The sequence below is a fragment of the Notamacropus eugenii genome, chromosome X (genome assembly GCF_028372415.1).
Source record: "Notamacropus eugenii isolate mMacEug1 chromosome X, mMacEug1.pri_v2, whole genome shotgun sequence".
NCBI classification, from domain to species: Eukaryota; Metazoa; Chordata; class Mammalia; order Diprotodontia; family Macropodidae; genus Notamacropus; species Notamacropus eugenii.
In genome coordinates this window covers 65,283,650-65,304,700 of record NC_092879.1, presented here as the reverse complement: position 1 = coordinate 65,304,700, position 21,051 = coordinate 65,283,650, and the positions used below count along the sequence as shown (strand labels likewise).

General features: G+C 47.4%; 1 long non-coding RNA gene and 1 pseudogene across 1 annotated transcript; one reads left to right on the top strand and one right to left on the bottom strand.

Moving 5' to 3' along the window:
• Window positions 1-2,534: 2,534 nt before the first annotated feature.
• On the bottom strand, window positions 2,535-3,587 carry LOC140516347 (gamma-soluble NSF attachment protein pseudogene; annotated as a pseudogene).
• Window positions 3,588-6,692: 3,105 nt separating this feature from the next.
• LOC140515415 (uncharacterized) lies at window positions 6,693-7,662 on the top strand. The gene is made up of 3 exons (XR_011971019.1): window positions 6,693-6,884; window positions 6,982-7,074; window positions 7,337-7,662. It is a non-coding gene; the product is annotated as an uncharacterized lncRNA (long non-coding RNA).
• Window positions 7,663-21,051: the final 13,389 nt, after the last annotated feature.

Here is a 21,051-nt window from a genome sequence, read left to right as displayed (position 1 = left end):
ATCCCCGTAATAAAACATCACCGTTTTCGACTTTGTGCTTTGTTCTCCTAGGTCACCATCTTAAAATGAGTCAAGTGCAACTGAGGGTAAAAGGGTCATTTTGGCATAGATGGTGTATTTTGTTTTCTTTCAAATACATGCTCTAAGAAAAGACAATAGGAACATGGGCTGGTTGATAGAGGGGTCAGGCTGGCAATCAGAAAAGTGACTTCAGCTCTGGTTGGGAAGTCCCACCTGGAACAGCCAAGTCTCTCACCAAGAACCTCCCGAAGTCCTGTGAAGTGAGGTTCATCTGTGGAGTAAGTTTTCATCCTGAGAGTTCTCCACATCAGTGACATCACAGATCCAAAGGAGAAAAAGACAAAAAAAGCACTATCCAAGAAACACTCACCTTGAAGGCTTAGTATGCTGCTCTCAGTAAACTAATTCATGATTGTGGTGTTCCTTTTTGGTCAGTAGAAGGGAGAGCAGAGGTGGATTTCCACTGCTGTGAAAATCAGTACTCTGGTGCACAGTGACATGGACTCATAGGTCTTTAAAGGACTGGTAGACCCTGGCAGGGGTGGAGAGAGGGGGCAGAAGGGACGATGGATAAGAATGCTTCTGGTGGGCGTTCTACAGGGGCATGCACATCCACACCATAATAACATCTGTGACTGGAAGTGAACGTGAAAGCAGCACTAAGGAAATCTGTCTTTATGACCTCATTTACCTTGCAACACTCTTTCCTAGGGCAGCATCATTCTGATGCATTTCAGGACATCCATTACATATGCTGGAGAAAAAGAAAATACATCTTTATTTCAACATAATTAGTCCCCCTTGTAAGCCTATATATTTTTTGCATTGAAGGATATTTTTCTGAAAGTGTTCTGAGTCTTCACCAAGCTGCCAGAGGGGTCCAGGATACTCAAAGCAAGCTTAAGAGGACCACCCCTCCATGGAAGGAATCAGCATTTGTGTATTGCTGGAGAGGCGGTCATATTGATGGGAACTTGTTCTACTTTCAGTGTTCTTTTGGGAAGGAATAGAAAAGGTTTTTCCCTGATTCACATTAACATGAGAGCCAACACAATCCTGGAGGCAATTTTATTTTAGGGGCTATACATATAGTCATATCGTGTCATGCAGGGAACACTCTAGAGATGTCCAGGGGAGTTCCATGACTTCTCTCCCAGTTTTGCAAACAGTCTGCATGTCTAATGGGCTCCAAGTGAAACAGAATTAGACAGGTGCAGGGGCATTCCGAGGCCATTTCAGTCCAACTCCTGGACAAGGACCTCCCTTGCAGGAAACCAGCAAGAATTCAGCTGGTCTTTGCTGCCCAAGTTCCTCGGCCTGGGGATCCATTTTGTCTTGAGACGATTCATTCCACTTTGGGATATTTCTGATTATTAGCATGTGTTTCCTAAGTGAAGCTTCAAGTTCTACCTTCTTTCCAAACTCCCTTGGGAATTTCAGATGTGTCAAGAAATTTAGGTGGTTGTTCTGTTGGACCCTCCTCAATCTGGCTCCAATTAATTTTTGGTAATTTAAATACTGTTGAATGATTTTGAAAAAGAAAATGTGCACAGGGAGAAAAGCAGGACAGGGATGGATCTGAAAGCTGCTATGGATTCCTGCTGTAAAAGGCACTTCTGTCCCTTCTGGGAGAGGTTAGGGAAAGCTTGCATTACCATGTCAGTGGTGTTCCATGCCTCCCTGGTCACTTGTCTTTCTCTCTTCTCTGGTCCCATTTCCTGACCAACTTGAGTTCACTTCTTCATTGTGTTTGGAACTGAAAGACCCAGAAGGCCCGTCCTGCCTGTGCCTGTTTCCTCTGGCCTGTCCCCAGCGGGTTGCTGAGTAAGTTATCTTCTTTGGGGCCCAGGGCTAGCTCCGATGTAAAATGAGGGGATTACACTGGGTGGACCTGCTCAAGTCCCCTCCAGGTTGACAACTGATCCTGTTCCTTATCCTATACCTGAGCCTCAAGCTCAAGCTGATTGAATGAAGTTCACTTCCACTTTCCAGGGAAATGGCTAAGTCATTTGCAGTTTTCAAGGTCTGGGCAATGTGTCTTAGAATGTTAACCATGGGGGAGGCATATACAATGTCTCAGAAGTTTTAGGTGTTCTATAATCTCATGCTGAGGAGTTTCAGCAGTCAAAATGTCTATTAATGTGAGAAGTATGTCGGTGATGATCATTGGGAAAGGAGAGGGTGAAGAGTGGGAAAGCTGAGACTAACCTATTTGATTGTTTTCCACTGGATCCCATTACTGACAGTAATTACCAGTCAGTAAAGAGAAAATATTTCACCATGCATGGAATGAATCTACTCTGAGAGGAGGGAACAGAGGGGTCATTGGGAAGGGGGAGGATCCCCAGGGGTTGCATGCACGTTTGAAATAAGGAGGGTGAGAATAGGTATGTCGGGACAGAGGACACACACACACACGCACACACACACACACACACCCCAAAGACAGGTATAACAGAACTTTTTTCTTATTTCATTAGCTTTAATTTATTCGTTGTTCTAGGAAGGATAAGTTAACAGATGGGACTTTCCATAGACAGACCGAACACGTAATCGTCTTCCTCCTCCTTGTCCTCCAATTTTTCCTCCCCCTCCTTAGTGTCCTCCTCAACCATCTCCAACTTCTTTTCCTCGCTCTCCACCTTCTTTGTTGTTGGGGCTGTTTTCTTCTGGCTGTCAGAGCTGGGCATGCATTTAGATGGAGGTGGCAAAATCCTAGTCCTCAGGTTCTCGAGGTCAGGTACCTTGAGAATCACGGTCATCTCCCCATACTCCTTGTCAAGATGTTTGAAGACAGAACTGCAGACCTCATCCACTCCGTCTTGGTCCTCATCTAAATAGTAATTCAGCAAAGTTACCATCGCCACATATTCGCTGCTGCTTTGAAAACTGGGGAAGCATATACAGCTGTGTTCCAGGCACTTGCAGGCAGCAGGGAAATCCAGGTCACACAGGTAGGCTAGACATTGTGCCAGGGCTGTCTGGTGGCACATGGAGAAGCTCTCTACCTCCATATACAAGTGTTTCTCCTGGCCGAGGGAGAACGCAGCGTCCCTGTAGCGCTTGTGCCTCACTAGCACCTTGGAGGCTCGGCCAGTGAATTCCAGGGCCAGCGAGAAGCAGTTCTCCCCCTCAAATAGCTGGGATGCCTGCTGGTAGAGACACACCACCTGGTGCGGAATGTGGCTCTCCAGCAGCTGTCTGAAGCGCCTCAAGGTCCAGGCTGCGGTGTCTGCTTCTCCACACTCCAGGTACCAGGAGACAGCCTGCTTCACGGCCTGGGCGGCCTTCTCCAGGTGGTTGGACTTGCTCAGGTACAGGCCAGCTTGCTCATAGGCCATTGCGGCACACAGGGGTGCTCTGTTTCTCTCGTGGGACTCAGCTTCCTTGAGGAAGGCTTCTGAGGCCTCCTCCAGCCTCTTGGCCCTGAGGAAGGCTAAGGCGGCCTGCTCATACTCGCTCGCAGCCTTCCCGTAGTCGGGCTTCCATCTCAACAGTCCAATGCACTTGTATTGGGTGGCCTGGGCCATATGCCCCAAGGCCTCCCTGGTTTTTTGTTCTTCCATGTCCCGTGGCTGCCAGCTGTAAGGGAGGAGGACCTGGGTCAACCGGGAACTGCCTGGAGAGAGAGAGAGGGAAAGCCACAGCTCACCCCAGCAACAGAACCCAACAGAGAGAGAGGATGAGCATTGTGGGGGGGAGGGGTTCAAATGGAACACCCCATTGATTGCATAAGCATCTCGACAGAGGTCCCTGGAGTCAGAGCCATAGTGGAAGTGGGGCTGGGGAGATAGGGACTCCTGGGTCCTTGGAGAGCGAGAAGGACATCTCGCAAGCAATCGATCCAGGCAAGGAGGTGGCCAAACCAACAAGGAGGGAGTCTGGACAGCATTCAGCACTGGGTAGCCAAAGACCTGGGCCAGACTGGGGCCACAGAGAAGGGCCAATGGAGAGGCAGAGGGGAACACAGGGTGGGGGAGGGGAGGAAGGGGATGCTTCGAGGGAGAGCCACAGGGCTCAGACCTAGTAACTAACTCATCACACCCCTCTGTGATGCTGAGAACGTGCCAAAGAACTGGAGGGGTGGGAACCTTTGGAACAGCAAAAAGGTTGCTGGGAACCACAAAGGACCCCGGGGGAGAGCGGCTGCTGGGCAAGCTGTTAGCCTGGCCATGGCTTAGCATCTATATCTTGATTCCTCTCTGCAGTCTTTATAAGTGGCTTTTAAATTTCAGGGGAAGTTTTTCATCCTAATTGCTGAAAGAAAAGAGAGAAAAAAAAGACATGACTCAAGGGTGTGCTTTGCGAGGGAGGGAAACCCCACAATGTCCATGGAAAGAGCATCCCAGTCACAGGATCACAGGTTTGGAGCTGGGAAGGGACATCACACTCCATTAAACTCAACAGAGGAGGAAATGGAGACACAGAGGTTAAAGGCCTTGCCCAGGGTGACACAGCTACTAGGGGAGGCTCAATTCAATCCCAGGTCCCCTGACTCCCCCAGTCCAGAGTTGTGTCCTCCACACTATGCTCCCTCAGATGACATATAATGATTTTAAGAAAACAAACTTTTCTGTAGGAGGTTTATCCAAAAACTTTCAAAGTTTTTTTTTTTTCCTAAGGCCTACCAGATCCCACTGAGAAAAACCAGAAAGGTGGTTCAGAATCTTCAGAGTTTCTTTGGATGGGATCTAAGCTGAGTTTCAGGCAAAGGACTCAGAGACCATGAGCAAGAGGAGCTGATTATTGGATGGAGAGAGTCTAACTGAGTCAGAATTCTGTGTAGGAATTGAAAGTTGGGGAAAAAATCGGAAAGGTATCATGCAAGTTGTATCACCTCTGTCAGAAAGGCTTGGCTGGGTCAATGCAAGCCTTGAAGGAAGAAGGAAGCTTTCAGACCATATTGGTCAAACCTAAAGGGTGGGCAAAGGGTGACAGGACTTACAAAGAACTGCCCAGTAAGGCAGAAGCCCTGAAGGAAAATAGTGGTGCTTTAGGCTGGAAAGATAATGTAATGGCAGGTTACAGAGGTTTCAACTGCAAAGTTAAGCATTTGTATCCTGTCCTGCAGGCTCTAGGGAGGCACCCCAGAAATCTTTCCACAGCCTTTCTGTTGGCCATGCACTTTTCCCCTCATATCTGTAAATATTTGTTCTTGTGACCATCCATACTTCATCAGTCTTGACTGACAACAGGATCTCAACCAGAATCCTATTAATCAGTTGCCTGGAGAAAATGAGTCAAAGAGAGTAAGAAGGAAACCCATGCACAAGCATTCATCGAACCAGTTCCTTGGACTTTAGAAGTAACCCTAGAAACATCTCCATTGATTAGACATGGTCTCAGGCAATCCTTCAGTCTAGAGGGAAAGCAGGAGGTGGACCTGAAGCTCTTGAAAAGGAGACCCCAGCATAGACGAAGGGAATCTTACACAAAATTGCATCCTTGGGCCAGGCATTCACAGCAGGGGGGGCAATGTTGGATGCTGGGTCAGAATCCTTCATTTGGATCCACCAACAGTGACCAGACTTGATAAAGTAGAATGGTAGAACACCCCAGTTAGAAGAAGGCCAGAATTTTCCCAAAGTATGCCCCTGATCAAGAATAGGTAATGGAAAGGGAGAATTTGCCCAGAACTCAATCACTAACAGCTGAAATGTGGGTGAGAATGGCCTCTAGGAGACACCCCAGAACTCTATACACAGACTGCCTTTTAGCCATGGACAGTTCCAGTGCAGATATGGAAAGCAGCAGAGGGGTCTGAATGACCTGAAATCCAGAGCAGACAAACAGCAGAGGAACCTGCAACACAAAAGGTAAGAGGAAAGTAATGATTCACAGCAGGGAGTCAAAGCCCAGGGTCCAACAGCAACTCATTGTAGTCATCCATGAACAAAGGTGATCTGTCTAAGTCTTGTTTTGAATTGCCTTACTATTACTACCCTTTTGTCAGCAGTGGTAAATTTGAATGTAACATAATCATGCCTTGGTTTCTGTCCCTTCAGGTTTTACAATTTTCATTCACCTTCCAAAGGTGGGGAAGCCACAGCTGTTGTTCTTCTGAGCTCGTAATTTCCATAGGAACAGCACAGTCCACGTCTTCCATGCTCTCCTTTCAAATGTGTACGTGACTTTCCCACTTACCTGTGCTGACTACCGGCACAATTGTCATAGATTTGGAGAGAGAAGGTACCTTAAAACTCATCTAGTTCTTAAAGTCGCGTTTGTGCCATTACCTTCCCAATAGAAAATCAGCTTATTACCTTATCCTAGCAGAGCAAAAGCTGGAGGCAGCACAGCTCCCTCACTTTCAAATATGTATTTCCAAACACTAAGCAATCAAAAGTACAGCTTGATTGATTGACTGACAAGAGTACACCCCATTGCAGAGTGTCATGCATGAAGAAAATTAAAGGCATGTCAGATTTTAAAGTTGGTATTACCATTTATGGTGAAAAAAAGTCAGTGTCACCACTGTTGGGTTTCAAAACCCATAGGACTAATTTTGGTTAAAAAAGGCAATTTAGCCTTTTTATGCCAAGTAGGACAGTACAACCATATTTGGTAAAAATGCCTCTACTGTGAGCAGTTGTTGAGATGTCAAGCATTGTTGGGTCAATGGGAGTGTCACCCCTACTGTGGGTATAAATAGAGGGCCAGAGCTCCGTGGAAAGCCTAAATCTGGGCCAACAAGTCTAAGAGGGAGGGTATCAACTTCCCTCCCCTGGGAAAGTGAGTGATAACCCAAGAGTCCCGACCTAACTGAAAGTAGAGGCTCAAGGTTTTGTACTGGTCATTCTAGATATTCTGAGTTAAAATAAAATCTCAGTCCCTCTACAAAGATTTTCACGTTGGAACTCAAGGTAGTTTACTGCTCTTTCTAGACTGTTGAGTAAAAATCTCAGTCCCTCTACAAAGGTTTTCAAGTTGGAACTCAAGGTTGTTTACTGCTCATTCCAGATATTCTGAGGGAAAATCTTGGCACCTCTACAAAGATTTTCAAAAACAAGACTTGGCTTCCAGACTCTTAGAAGCATGACATTCTCCAGTCAGGTAAGCACCCTTGGCTCATTGATCCTCACCCCCAAACGTTAAGATCTTAAGGTCATGCGGACGTATCCTACACGTTCAAAATGACGATAAAACTAGACACGTACGGAGTAAGCAAGTTCCAACTTAATGTAGTTTCTTACTCTTCATGAATTGAACTTGTAACATGGTGTTTTTGATGGAGGAACGTATAGTAACCTCCAGCTTTGGAGAGCCTCACATTTCCAGGGGTCAGGAGGTATTTTTTAATCTATTCATTTTGCAGCAACAGCAGCAGCAGCAGTAGCACCACCAAGTCTATCTAACCAAGATCCTTGTAAGACAAGATCTTCCTCAGTGTCAGGTTCCTGTCAGACAATGTCACTGTCCTGGGGCTGCAGGTGTGCTCTGGATTACAGCACGCAAGACAGCATGGCACCAGTGAGGAATATCATCCTGCAGCCTGTTTCCAGCCAGTTAAGGACACCTCTGTGATATGACGCTGAACATCCTAGATGCGCTCTGCATCTTCTACGTCGTGCACTCAGTCTTCTATCTTTTCTTGGCTTTCCTCTGTGTTGGTCACTAAATAAAGTGATTGATTACGAACAACTCGAGGTTTCTCGTGTCTTTAATAATCTTCATTTGTCGGTGCAACTGAACTATCTAAAATGCTGAATTAACTGGCATTGTATATGTGTAACTCTAGACTCATTCACAGTAAAATTCAGAATAAAACACTGATAATGCCCTCTGGGCTTCACTTAATTGGGACTAGAAATCGAGGCACAACATAGACAAATGGACAAAATTGTCTCTTCAGAGAAAATGGTCTATTTGTAACTGTCAATACCCAATGATAGTTAATAAAAATCAGACCTCATGTCACAAAAGGATGGATAAGAGATGTCATTCTAAGCAACAAGATGGTTTAAAACTCAGTCAGGATTTACTAGAAATCACAACACTTTAGGAAAAATATTGATGAGAAGCCACATTACTTTGTACATCAAGGGCAAGTAACGACGGATTATGCCCCCAACTTTTGCCACAGCAAAAATCAGTTGACAGAAATAAAGAATTTCAAGGAAATAAAGAATGCCCTGTTCTACAAGATTCTCAAGCGCTGGAGGGTGTGGCAGCACGTAGTGGAAGGTCCAAGTGGTGCCAGGAGGTATGTGTCAGGTACCTTTACTTACAGAACAGCCAAACTAAGGACAGCAGGCTGGCCACTAGTTTGTTTGTCCACCACAAATAAATATTGGATACAGGGAAGGAACGTAGGTTCATTACAGGACTGTCTTGGAAAAAGTGCATAATTCAGAAAACTCAGGCAAGATAATAGAAGAATCTGGGATATACTAATGTTGATATACAGTGCTCTCAGCACAGAAGTTCCCTTCATAACTGCACATGCCATCCCCTATCTGTGAGTTTTAATGAGTCCCTACAGCACAAAGCTTACCTTGCCGAGGGTAAAGGTTCTTCATATCCTACCTCTGATGCCTCCATGCTATTTCTGTCATCTTTGATTCTCTGTGTCCCAGACAACATCCTAGGATTTACCAAGCTAATTTGCACACTCCAGCTTCTGAACATGGAGAGTATCACAGGGAATACTGGCACATATGCACCATGAAAAAGTGGGCAAAGTTTGGCAGCCAAGGTCAGACCCATCCCCAAGCCAGTGCAGCTACAATTTCTCATGCTGAGGAAAAGATATCTTTGTCACACTGATCATTAAAATTAAGCATTTCTGTGGTACTGAGAGTGCTGAATTTCATTAGGAAACATTTCTCAAGAGGTAAGACTAGAGAGAACAACTCAAAAGAATTTCACAACAAATAATCTAAGGAAAACTCTTGAGGACTACTTCTCTGTCTCCCCCCCAAACAAGCTCTGTGAAATCTTGGGGCCATGTCATGTGATGTCATTCTATAGCATGATCTGACTATATATGGATGTTCCAGAGACGTAGAAGACTATCAAGATGGTAAAACAGGTTCTTCTTCATTTGCTGAACTGAGGCTGGCAGAAGTATGACAGACTGGCTTTCTTCTTCCTCGTGCTGCCTTCACACCCAGCGTTCAGAAGCTTTCTTACATCCCCTAGGGGTAAATGACACTGGTCTACTCAGTGATGCTCACGAGCATGTCCTGGATTCTACTACAGGGGGAATCTCTGCCCAGGGTGGATAGCTACAGCCATCTCCAGGAAGTTCTGTGTCCTGGGGACACTAGTGCTAGGCAGGATGGAGATGGAAAAGTCACCATTAGCCTTGGAGGGTTCCACACTCACCTGCAGCCTGCCCTGCTCCTCTTTCTGGAGGCCATGGACAGTTCCACTGTAGACATGGAAAGCAACAGAGAGGCCTGATTGGTCTGAAATCCAGACTCAGGCAAAAGAGAAGAGGAAACTGCAGCACAAAAGGTTAAGAGAGAATTCAGCATTCACAGCAGGGGGTCTCAAACCAAGTTCTACCAGCAAAACACTGTAGCGATCCAAAAGGCGCTGACTGAAGAGACAAAAGCCCCTGCTTCAAGAGGGACCCAAGTACTTGGCCAGAGTTCCCCAAATGAACTCCTCAGCAGCAAGGACAAGAATGGTCCAAAACAAACCCAACCCAGGAACAAATGGGTTAACACAAAAGGAGCCCAGAGAGATAGATGGAGGGACACTGATGTTATGTCTTCAGCTACAGGTGGAATACAGAGGAAGTGTTCTTCTCAAGTGAATGGAAGCAACGATCCTCAGTGCCCCTTATGGGGGACCCAGGAACCTTGCAAGGTACCAGGTGTCTCAGCAGGGGCCCTCCAAACTTCTTTGTGGAGAGAACCCCACAGAAAGTAATCTGGGCACATGGTGGTTTCTGAGAAAACCTCCTAGGCTGCAGGGAGCATCTGTGGATGGGCCAAATGCCAACAAATTTTGTGGTAGAGCAAAAGAGGATGAATATGAGAAAAGCCCTCAACTTAGATCTGGCTGTCACCGTGGGATCACAGCACACACTACTGAACAGATTCCCTCATATCTGCAAAAAGTTGTTCTTGTGACCTTCAATACTCCTGCAGTCCTGACAAACAATAGGATCTCAACCAGAATCCCATTAATCAGCTGCCTAGTGAAAATGAGTCAAAGAGAGCAACAGGAAAGCCCAAGCAGAAGCATTCAGTGAACCAGCAACTTGGACTGCAGAATGAACCAAGAAGGATTTAAAATGAATATACATGGTCCAAAGGCAATCCATCAGTCTAGAGGAAAAGCAGCAAGTCACCTCATAGCTCCTGAAATGGAGACCCTGGTATAGAGGAAGATAATCTTATAGAAAGTCCAATGCCTGGGCCAGGCCTTAACTGCAGACGGGGCTAGGGTGTGATATGGGCTAGAATCCTTAAGTTGGCCCTACCAAGAATTTGTAGAACACATAAAACAGATTAATGGAAATCCACAGGTGGAGGTAGGCTAGAATTTCCCTGAAGTATGTCCAGGGTCAAGAAAAGGGAACAGGTTGTACAAATCCACACAGAATGATATCTCTCACAGTGGGGCTAAGGGTGAACTCTAGGAAATACCCCAGAAATCTTTCCTCAGACTGCTTGTTGTCCCTGCACAGTTCCAGTGTAGACACTGCAAGGAGTGTAGGGTCCAGAATGGCCTGAAATCCAGATCCAGGAAACAGAAGAGGAAACTGCAGGACAAAAGGTCAGAAGAAATTAAGGATTCATAGCAGGGGTTCCTAACCTAGATTCCAGGATCACCCCACTGTAGTGATCTGTGAACAATAACTGGAGAGTAGACCGTACAAGAAGGACCCGAGTACTTGGCCAAAATCCCCCACATGAACTTCCCAGGGAAAAAGAGAAGAATGGTTAAAAAATACAAATCCAATCCAAGAACAAATTGGTCTAAAAAGTGAGCCCAGATAGACCTTCATTGGAGGAACACTGATGTTATGTCACAGTCTATAGGTGGACCACAGAGGAAGTGTTCAGGCGAGCTGAACATAAGTATTGGGCCTGAGTGTCCAGTAAATTGTCCAATGTGCCAACAGGCACAGCAGGAGGCCTTGAGGGAACACCACAGAAATTGATCCAAGCACATTGTGGTGACTGGGATAATCTCTTCAGGTAGAGGGAGTATTGGTGGAAGGGCCCATTCGCAGCTCAGAATGCCATAGAGAGCCAGATTATGAAAATGAAACAAAGCCCTCAATTTAGAGCGAGTCATCACAGCAGGGGACCCTGCCATGGACCACGGAACATATCCTGTCACATCGATGGAAAGATGTCCTGGTGACCTTTAATATTCCCCCAGTTCTTACTGACAATAGCATCCCAAACCAGAATCCCCTTAATCCCAGTGAGAAGTTTCAGAACATTCAACCAGAAAGTCCACGTGTACAGAGAGAAGAGCAGGACAGGGATGGGTCTGAAAGATGCTAGATTCCTCCTGCACAAGGCACTTCTGTCCCCTCTGGGCGAGGTTAGGCAAAGCTTACATTACCATGTCAGTGGTGTTCCATGCCTCCCTGGTCACATGTCTTTCTCTCATGTCTGCTCCCATTTCCTCACCACCTTGGTTTCACTTCTTCATTGTATTTGGAATCAGAAGACCCAGAGGGCCCATCCTGCCTGTCCCTGTTCCCTGTGGCCTGTCCCCAGTGGGTTCCTGTGCAAGTTAACTTCTTTGGGCCCCAGAACTACCTCTTATGTATAATGAAGGGATTAGACTGGGTGGACCTACTCAAGTCCCATCCAGGTTGACAACTGACCCTGTTCCTTATCCTACACCTTAGCCTCTAGCTCAAACTGATTGAAAGAAGTTCATTTGAGTTTTCCAGGGAAAAGGCTAATTCATTTGCAGACTTCAAGGTCTGGGCACTAGGTCTTAGAATGGTAAGCACAGGGGAGGCATGAACAAAATCTAAGAATTTTTAGGTGTTCTATAATCTGACCCTGAGGACTTTTGGCAGTTAAAAAATCTATAAATATAAGAAGTAGTTCTTGATGATCATTGGGAAAGGTTGGGGGGGTGGGTCTGGCAAAGCAGAGAGTAACCTCGTTGATAATTTTCTCCTGGAACCCATGCCCTGAGCCAGGAATTACCAGTCAGTAAAGGGAAAATATTTCACCTTGGAAGGAAGGTATATCTACTCTGGGAGGATGGCCCATAGGGGTCATTGGGAATGGGGAGGAATGCAAAGGCCTCCATTCAAATTTGAAATAAAAAGGGTGAGAAAAGGTATGATGGGAGAAAGCACACCCACACACACACAGATACAAGACTGGTATAACAGAACGTTTATTTTTTTAACTAATTAGCTTTAATTAAATCATTGTTTTAGGAAGCAGAGGTTAGCAGATGGTACATTCCATGGAGAGAGAGATCCTATGTTCCTCTTCTTCCTCTTTCTCTTCCAATTTCTCCTCCTCCTCCTTAATGTCCTCCTCCAGGTTCTCCACATTCTTCTCCTCCACCCCCTCCTCCTTATTTGTTGTTGAGGTTGCTTGCTTTTCGATGTTGGAAGGGGACATGCATGTGGATGAAGGTGGCAAAAGACTGGTCTTCAGGTTCTCGACGCCAGGTACCTTCAGGAATGTGGTCATCTTCCTGTATTCCTTGTCCAGGTGTTTGAAGACAGGAAACCGGCAGACCCAGTTCACTCCTTCTTGGTCCTTGTCTTCGTAGCAATTCAGCAAAGTTACCATCGCCATGAACTCAGCAGTGCTTGTGAAATTGGGAAAATATATACAGCTATCTTCCAGGCAGGTGGAGGCAGCAGCGAAATCCAGGTCACACAGGTGGGATAGGCACTGCGCCAGGGCTCTCCAGTGGCACACAGGGAAGCCCTCTGCCTTGACATACAAGCGCTTCTCCTGGCCGAGGGAGATAGCAGCGTCCCCGTAGCGCTTGTGCCTCACCAGCACCTTGGAGGCTCGGCCAGTGAAGTCCAGGGCCTTCAGGAAGCGGGACTCCTCCTCAAATAACTGGGATGCCCTCTGGTAGAGGCACACCACCTGGTGAGGGATCTGGCTCTCCAGTAGCTCACTGGAGCTCCTCAAGATCCAGGCTGCGATGTTTGCCTCTCCACACTGCAGGTACCAGGAGACAGCCTGTTTGAGAGCCTGGGCCATCTCCTGCAGGTGGTTGGACTTGCTCAGGTACAGGCCAGCTTGCTCATAGGCCATTGCCGCACAGAGGGGCGCTCTGTTTTTCTCATGGGACTCAGCTTCCTTGAGGAAGGCTTCTGCAGCCTCCTCCAGCCTCTTGGCCCTGAGGAAGGCTAAGGTGGCCTGCTTATACTTGCTGGCAGCCTTCCCGTAGTTGGGCTTCCTTCTCCACAGCCCAAAGCACATGTATCGGGTGGCCTGGGCCATATGCCCCAAGGCCTCCCTGGTTTCTTGTTCTTCCATGTCCCGCGGCTGCCAGCTGCAAGGGAGGAGGACCTGGGCCAACAGGGAACTGCCTGGAGAGAGAGAGAGGGAAAGCCACAGCTCACCCCAGCAACAGAACCCAACATAGTGAGGAGATGAGCATTGTGTGTGGGGGGGAGGGGTTCAAATGGAACACGCCATTGATTGCATAAGCATCCCGACAGAGGTCCCTGGAGTCAGAGCTATAGTGGAAGTGGGGCTGGAGATATAGGGTTTCCTGGGTCCTTGCAGAGCAAGAAGGACATCTCGCAAGCAATCTATCCAGGCAAGGAGGTGGCCAAACCAACAAGGAGGGAGTCTGGACAGCATTCAGCACTGGGTAGCCAAAGACCTGGGCCAGACTGGGGCCACAGAGAAGGGCCAATGGAGAGGCAGAGGGGAACACAGGGTGGGGGAAGGAAGGAAGGGGATCACTCCGAGGGAGAGCCACAGGGCTCAGGCCTGGTAAGTAACATATCACACCCCTCTGGGATGCTGAGATCGTGCCAAAGAACTGGAGGGGAGGGGATCCTTTGGAAGAGCAAAGAGGTTGCTGGGAACCACAAAGGACCCCGGGAGAGCGCAGGTGCTGGGCAAACTTTTAGCCAGGCCAAGGGTTACCATTCATCCCTCAATTCATTTCTCTAGTCTTTATAAGTGGATTTTAAATTTCAGGGGATTTTTTTAATCCTAATTGCTGAAAGAAAAGAGAGACAAAAATAAAACATAATTCAACGGTGTGCTTTATGGGGGAGAGAAACCCTGACATTTCCTGTGGAAACAAGGTCACAGTCATAGGATCACAGGTGTGAAGTCAGGAAGGGACATCACAGTCCATGAAATTCAACGAAGGAGGAAACAGAGGCACAGAGGTTACATAACTTGCCCAGTGAGACACAGCTACTAAGGGAGGCTCAGTTCAAACCCAGGTCCTCTGACTTCCCAAGTCCCGAACTTGGCCCACTACAGGATACTGCCTATAATGATATATAATGATTTTTAATAAAAGAAACTTTTCTGTAGGAGGTTTATCCAATAACTTTCAAACTTCTATTTGGTTCAGACCTACCAGATCCCATTGAGAAAAACCAGAAAGATGGTTCACAATCTGCAAAGCTTCTTTGTCTGGGATCTAAGCTGAGATCCAGGGAAAGGACTCAGAGAGCCATGAGCAGGAGGAACTGATTATTGGAGAAAGAGTGTCTAACTGAGTCAGATTTTTGTTTGGGGGCTGGAAGGTGGGGAAAGATTGGGAAAGGTAAGTGGTCAATGCAAGTGGTAGCAGCTTGGCCAGAAAGGCTCAGCTGGGTCAGCCCAGAGAGCTTTAAGATGCAGGGACACTGGTACTCTGCCCCTGCCTCGAGAGGGAACACACACTAAGGGTCATGCTGAAAGGATCACAAGCAATGGGTCTCAGTGCCCTGAGAGGGAAAATACAGAAACCATCCAAGGTAGAAGCAACCATAGCTAGAGCTCTACCAAGAGCCTCTAGGAAGGAACAGATGGGGACACATAAACAGACAGAGAGGGGACACACAGACCGATGGAGACACAGGGACAGACAGAGTGGAACATAGCACAGACAGGAGACACAAAGACATATGGGGACACAGGGAGAGATGGGGAAACGTGAACAGACAGATGGAGCACAAGGACAGAGAGATGGGCATGCATGGACAGACAGATGAGGATGCAAAGATTGGTGGGGAAACATGGACAGACAGGTGGGGGATACACCAAGAGAAAAGGAAACACGGACAGACACATGGGGACACAGAGACTGATGGGGACACAAGGATGGGCAGATGGGGACACACAGACAATTGAGGACAGACTGATTGGGGAACAAAGATAGGGAAACAGTGACAAACAGATGGGGACACATTCACAGACTGATGGAGACACTTGGAAAAACAGATGGGGACACACAGATAGATGGGGACACAAGAAGAGATATGAGAGACATGGACAGATAGGGACACAGAGCTAGATGGGACACACGGAGAGACAAATGAGGACACAGAGACAGATGGAAACAAGCAGACAGACACTTGAGGGACACACAGACAGGCAGATGGGGATACAAAATCAAGACGTTGGGGACACACAGAGGGGAACACTGGGACAGAGAGGAGACACGGACAGATGGGTCTCAACAGATGAGGATGCACGGATAAGCAGATGGGGACACACAGAGAGATAGGAGATACACAGACGGATTGATGGGGACACCCAGAAAGAAGGGGACTAGTGGAACAGATGGGGACACACAGAAAGATACATCATGCTGGAGGGAAAGCAAGAAGAGGACCAGAAGCTCCTGAAATGGGGACACCAGGATAGAGAAAGAGAATCTCCCACAAAATTTCATACGTGACAACATCCTTCACTGCAGGGGGACATACAATACACTCTTGGCCACATTCCCTCACAACCATCCACCAACAGTGTGCAAAACTTAGAAAGTGCAATGGAGGAAAAGCACAGCCAGTACGAGGCTCAAGCATCCAAAAAGTGTGTCCCTGGTCAAGGAAGGGAATGGACAGCCCCAATCCAGCCAGGATTTAATCATTCACAGTAGGGAATCTGTCGGTGTGCTCTGGCGAACAAAGCAGAAATCTATCCACAGACAGTGTGTATGTCGAGCACAATGGCACAGAGTACATAGAAAGGACAGAGGCACCAATAGGGGCTGAAATGTAGGCCCAGGCAGAGAGGAGAGGAATCTTCCCCAAAGTCTCATCCCCATCTAGGTTCTTTACTACTCCTTCCAGACTTTCTGAGTGAAAATCTCAGTCCCTCTACAAACACTGTGAACACAGAGCATGTCACAGTTTATAGATATATATGGACCCTACAGGTCTTTAGGCAAAGAATGGAAAACCAAATTCAGATCCATCCTGAAGCCAGTGCAGCTATAAATCCTCATGCCTGGGAGACTGGATTTTTGTCACCGTGATCATTCACATTAAGCATTTCTTTGGAAGTGAGAGTCCTGGAACACGAAGCAGATCACCTGAAATCTATCAGAGATGTTCTCTTGACCTTGAATATTCCCTGAATCCTGACTGACAAGAGGATCTCAACCAGGATCCCCTTAGGCAGCTGCCCAGCACAAAAGAGTCAGAGAAGTCACCAAGAAAGCCCTTACTGAAGCACTCATTGAGCCAGTTACTTGGGCTTCAGAAGTCACCCTAGGAACCTCTCCATTGACTACATTGGTCCCAAGGCAATCCTTCACTCTACAAGGAAAGCAGGAAGAGGAACAGAAGCATCTGACATGGAGACCCAGGAAGAGAGAAAGGGAATCTTGCACAAAATCCAATCCATACTGCCGGCCTTCACCACAGCGGTTGCCCATGGAATCTAGGCCATATTCCCTAACCTGGATCCACCAACAGCTTAAAGACCTGCCATTGCAGAATCGAGGAAAAAACAAAGCTAGAATGAAGCCAGAATACCCCCCAAGGATGCCCCTGGTTAGGAAGAGGGTTTGAATGGCCAGAATCCCCCCAGAATTCTGTCACTCAAGATGGGTGGTTGAGGCTGGGCTACAGCAGGCACTAAAGAAATCACACAGAGAGACAGACAGACAGATGGAGACACAGAGAGTAGCCAAAGGCAATGGTGAGGGAACCCCAAAGAAATGGATCCAGGGACATTCTGGGTACTGAGAATAGCCTCCTGGATGCGTTGGTGCATCGGTGTGGGGGCAAATTCCCTGCTAAGTGTGCCATACCACAAAGAGAAGGTTTGGGAAAGAAAGCCCCAGACTTGGAGACGCTGGCACAGCAGGGGTCCTGGCAAGGTCCACAGACCAGACCCCCTCAGATCTGTCAAAAGAAGTGCTTCTAACCTTTTATATTCCCTCAGTCATGACTGACAATGGCATCTCAAACAGAATCCCCTCAACCAACTGCCCAGAGAATGAGTCAGAAAGCAACAAGGAAGCCCATGCTGAAGCAGTCAGCAATCCAGCTTCTTGGGCTTTACATGTGACCCTAGAAAGGACCCCAATGACTACATGTGGTACCAAGGCAATCCTTCAGGCTTGAGGGAAAGCAGGACATGGACAAGAAGCACCCGAAATGGAAACCCAGGGAAAGAGAAAGGGGATCTTCCACAAAATCCCAATCAAAACACAGGCCTTTACCCCGGGGCGGGGGTCTACATCACACTCTGGTTCACATTCCTTCACATTCCTTAGCCAACACGGTGCAAATTGCAGAAAGTCCAATGGAAGCAAAGCAAAGCCACTCCTAAGCCAACGTACACCCAAAGCGTACTCCTGCTCAAGGAAGGGAATGGACAGCCCAAATCCAGCCAGAATTCAGTCGTTCACAGTAGGGAGCCTGTGGGTGTGCTCTGGCAAACGTATCAGAAATCTGTCCACAGGCTGTATGTCTGCCAAAGACAATAGCACAGTGTACATATAAAGGACAGAGGCACCAGAAGGGGCCAACATCAAGACCCAGGCAGACAGTAAAGAATCTTCCCCAAAATCCCATCCAGGGGCCAGGCCCTCACACAGTGGCTCCTTGTTTGCACTCTGGTCTACATTCCATAAAGGGGATCCACCAGCTGTATGCAGCCCTGATAAAGAACAGTGGTGCAAAAGCACAGCAGGAACTAGGCCAAAATTCCCCCAAAGCATGCCCCTGGTCAGGAAAAGAGAATGCACAGCCAGGGTCCACCCTGAATTCAGTCTTTCAGTGGGGGCAGAGGATGACCTGTATCAGACAATCAAGAAATCTATCCACAGACTGCCTATGGGCCCAGGAGGGTTCCAGTGTATGCATGAAAATGACCAGAGTACCTACAATGGTCTGAAATCGAGACTCAGGACATAGGATAGGAATGTGCACAAAAATACCGTAATATCTAGGGAATGATTCACAGCATAGGGTCCCAACTGTGGTGCCTGTATCAACTGCTAAAGTGATATCTCGAGAGTAGATAGCCTGTTTTTTCAAGAACGACCCCAGGACGTCGGCCACAATCCCCCAAATGAAATCCTCAGGGAAAGAGGAGAAGAATGTGCAAGAAAAAAATTCAACCCTATGAGGTTGCTTACAACAAGTTGCTTCAAAGAAATAGGCCCAGAGAGCTTTTGGATGCAGGGACAATGGTGCTCTGCCTCAGCCTCGAGAGGGAACACAGGCAAAGGGTCATGCTGAAACGAACACAAGCAATGGGACTCAGTGCCCTGAGAGGGAAAATACAAGAACCATCCTAGGTGCCAGCAACCATAGTAGACGTCTACCAAAAGCCTCTAGTGAGGGACAGATGGGGACACACAAACAGACAGAGAGGGAACACACAGACCTATGGGGACACATGGACACACAGAGTAGAGCACATGGACAGATGGGAGATACAAAGACAGATGGGGAAACTCAGACAGGCAGATGGGGGCACAGGGACAGGTGGGGAAACATGGACGGATAGATGGGGGACACAGACAGAGCAGACACGCAGACAATACTGAGACGTATGGGGAAACACAGAGAGATGCGAACACAGAGACTGAACGGGGCACAGAGACAGATCAAAAAGGACAGAAGCGCAGATGGTGACACAGGCACAGAAAGATAGGGACACATGGGAAGAGAGAGTAGAACACATGGATAGATAGGAGACACACAGACTCACGGGGACACAAAAACACACATATGGGGTCACATAGACAGATGGCGACACATGGACAGGCAGATGGGGATACACGGACAGACAGACGAGGAGACATGGACAGGTGGGGAAACATGGACAGACAGATGGGGTACACATGGACAGATGACCAAACACGGTAGAGATGGAAAAACACGGACAGATGCATGGAGACACATGGACAGATGAGGATGTATGCACAGCTGGGGAAACATGGAGAGAAAGAACAGGGATATACAGACTGAGAAGTGATACAAAGACAGACAGGAGCCACATGAAGAGATGGGAACACTCATAGTGATAGAAACACACAGACAGACACATGGGGACAAACATACAGAGAGATGGGGACACGGACAGGTGGGGACACAAGGACAGAACAATGGAGATTCATGGACAGACAGATCAGAATTCAAGCACTGGTGGGGAAACATGGACACACAGGCGGGGCATAGACCAACGGAAGGGGAAACACAGACAGACATATGGGGGCACACAGACACATGGGGACACACGGATGGACAGAATGGGAAACAGATTGAGAAACAATGACAGCCACATGGGGACACATACGCAGACTGATGGAGACACTCAGAAAAACAGATGGGGACACACACATGGATGGGGCACACGGAGAGACAAAAGGGGACACAGAGACAGATGGAACACACAGACAGACACGTGGGGACACACAAACAGCCAGATGGGGACACAAAATCAGGACACTGGGGACACACAGAGGGTAAGACAAGTACAGAGAGGAGACACACAGACAGATGGACACTACAACCATTGATCCAAGGACATGGTGGTTACTGGGAAAATGTCCTGATGATTCTGAAACAAAACCCAGAACTTTTAGACCACAGGCACAGCAGGGGGCCCTTCCAAGGACCAGAACAGAGCCCCTCAAACCTGTCAAAAGAAGTTCTTGGGACCTTCAACATTTCCTCAACCATGACGGATATTAGGATCTCAACTAAATCACCTAAATCAGTTGCTCAGTGAGAAAGACTGTCAGAAAGCACAACAAGAGAGTCCATGCAGAGGAAGTCAGTATGCCAGCTACTTGGGCCTTACCAATGATCCTAGAGATGTCTCCACTTATTACACTTGATCCCAAGGCCATCCTTCAGTCTACAGGGAAAGTGGAAAGTGGAGCAAAAATGCAGCCCGAACATTGCCAAAATACGTGAAGAGTGTCGCCCTGGTGAACAAAAGTGAATAGTCAGCCAGTATCCACCCAGAAATCAGTCACTCACAGTAGGTACTGAGGATGGGTTTTAGCAGACACTACGGAAATCTATCTACAGAATGTCGATCGACCCAAGAAGGTTCCAGTATATACATGGAAATGACCAAAGTACCTACAGTGGTCTGAAATGAAGACCCAGGACACAGAAGGGGCATCTGCACAAATAAATCTAAGACCTACGGAACGATTCACAGCATAGGATCCCAACTGAGGTGCCAGTAGCAACACACTAAAATGACCCATGAACAGTTACTAAAGAGGAAACAGCCCCTTTATCAAGAGGGACCCCAGGAACTAGGCCACAATCCCCCAAATGAACTCTACAGGGAAAGAGGAGAAGAACATGCAAAAAAAAAAACCCAAAACAAAACAAAACTCAATCTGGTAACAAATTGCTTAAAAGAAATAGGCCCAGACAAATTTTGGATGCAGGGACCCTGGCCCTATCCCTCAGCCTAGAGAGAGCACAGACATGCTGAAAGAAACACAAGCAATGGCCCTCAGTGACCTCCAAGGAAAAGTACAGGAACCAACCAAGGGAGCAACAACCACAGCAGGAGGTCTTTCAAAAGTGTCTAGTGAAGGACATATGGGGACACACGGACAGATGGGCACACATAGACAGAGAGATGGGGACACAAGCACAGAGAGAGAAACAGGCATATG